Here is a 2,306-nt window from a genome sequence, read left to right as displayed (position 1 = left end):
AACATATGATGTCCAGGTTTATGTTTGACCTGGCTGCTACGCCTCTCTTCGGTGTTGATCCTGGCCTCCTATCATCGGAAATGCCACCCATGGATGTCGCGGTTGCCTTGGACACAGTCATGGAGGTGGGATGCTTTCGGCACATGATGCCATCTTCTTGCTGGAAACTGATGAGGTGGTTAAACATCGGTCCTGAGAAAAAGCTCAATGTGGCGCACACACTGCTACGAAGGTTCATCAAGGAGATGATGGAAAGGAGGAAGATCAAGACGTGGCAAGTTAATAATGATGAGGAAGAACAAGGTGTGGATATTGTATCTTTCTTCCTCGATGACCCATACTACGCTAATGATGACTTGTTTTGTGCTATCACCATTGGCTACATGCTCGCTGCGAGGGACACAGTTGGAATAGCCCTGACATGGATCTTCTACAACCTCGCCCAGAACCCTAACATCGTTTCAATCATCCGCAACGAACTCTCACCGATTGCATCACACAAAGTAGTAGCTGGTGTTGGCACTATGGTGATATTTGAGCCGGATGAGACCAGATCTTTATCCTATCTTCGGGCTGCCTTGTATGAGACTCTCAGGTTGTACCGGCGGCGCCTACTGAGCTCAAGACGGTGGTCGCTGATGATACAATGCCGAGTGGCCATGAGGTGCATGCCGGCGACGCCATCTTTATTTCTCTCCATTCCATGGGGAGAATGGAGGGCATATGGGGTAATGATTGCCTTGACTATAACCCAGACAGGTGGCTCTCGAAGGATGGCAATGGTCTAAGGTATGTACCATCTCACAAGTTCCTGGCCTTTAACTCGGGGCCAAGGATGTGCCTCGGTAAGGAAATCGCGGTTATGCAGATGATGATTGTCGTGGCCTCAACGCTATGGAACTTCAATGTGCATCTGGTGAAAGGGCAAAGCATCGAGCCCAAGGCATGTTGTATACTAGAGATGAAAAATGGGATTATAGTTAAGCTGAAGAAGCGAGAAGTGTAATATTAAACACTTTCTTTTTGTATGTAAACGTACTTACCAACCATCGGGACAGTTTTACACTGCCCACAATCACATTATTATCGCATAATAAAGGCATCCATGCATCAACCTTTATCTTTCTTTTAGAGAAAAACAACCAACATGCTTCCATTATTACTTTGTTGTATGTGACATGATATATGAAGGCATCGAGACATGGTTATTTCCTCCAACCATCTCCTTATTAAGTACTTCCTCCGTCCCAAAATAAGTGTTTCAAGCTTAGTACAATTTTGTAATAAAGTTAGTACAAAGTTTAGACACTTATGTTAGGACGGAGGGACTACCAATTAACAACCATGTTGGTGCTTAATTACACTATTTGATAAGTAAAGGGGAGCATATTTTCCCCGCTAGGTTAATAGTTACACTATTGGATAAAAATAAAATGAAGTGTACAATTTGTCGCGAACTGATGCATCCTACCGTAGTAATAAACTATATTACCTTGTCAAGGATAAAAACATTAATGGTGGTTGTGCCGAACTATGGTTATAACTATATATTTAGGCTTTCTGAACATTCATAATATACCCACATGGACTTACATTAAGATCAAATTGCATAATGACTATATATTTAGGATTTCTTCGAAGTCAAACTTTGTAAAGTTAGACCAACTTAGGGAAAAAATATCAACATTCACAATAAGGAATCAATATAATTAGATGCGCCATGAATTCAGTTTCATATTAAATAACTTTAGTATTGTAGATGTTAATATTTTTCATATAAATATGGTCAAACTTTATGAAGTTTGGGCTCAAACAAATCTTATATTCGGAGTAAAAAGGACCAGAGGGAGTACCATTTGTTCAATACAGCAGCCTGCCGGTGTGCACTTTTAGCGTATTAGAGAAAGAAGGTATTGATGTAGTTATGAAAAATGGTTTGTCCTTTTTTGAATGTGGTTAACAATATTAGTGAATTTGGTCAACTTTTTTTTTGCAATTTTGTAAACACATTTTTTTTAATTTGACGAACAATATTTAATTACTTGAATTATGTTTTTCCACACCGTGAAAAAATTTGAGTTTGGTGATATATGATAAATAAAATTTATATTTTAGTTGAGCTTTTATTTCAATGTTGTGAACATCCTTGTATTTTGGTGAACTATTTTTGACTTTGTGAACTTTTCTTGAATTTTCATGAATAATATTTGAATTATAGTGAATCTTTGTAATGGATTTTTGTGTTTTTAATGATTTTGGTGAACTTTTTTTAATGTTGTGAACATAAATTGAATTTTCTGAACAAT

At 38.2% G+C, this 2,306-nt stretch overlaps 1 pseudogene; it reads left to right on the top strand.

Moving 5' to 3' along the window:
- The first annotated feature begins 5 nt into the window (after positions 1-5).
- Positions 6-1,006, top strand: LOC119348057 (annotated as a pseudogene).
- Positions 1,007-2,306: the final 1,300 nt, after the last annotated feature.

The sequence above is a fragment of the Triticum dicoccoides genome, unplaced genomic scaffold (genome assembly GCF_002162155.2).
Source record: "Triticum dicoccoides isolate Atlit2015 ecotype Zavitan unplaced genomic scaffold, WEW_v2.0 scaffold83450, whole genome shotgun sequence".
NCBI lineage: Eukaryota > Viridiplantae > Streptophyta > Magnoliopsida > Poales > Poaceae > Triticum > Triticum dicoccoides.
This window is presented reverse-complemented; position numbering and strand designations above follow the sequence as displayed.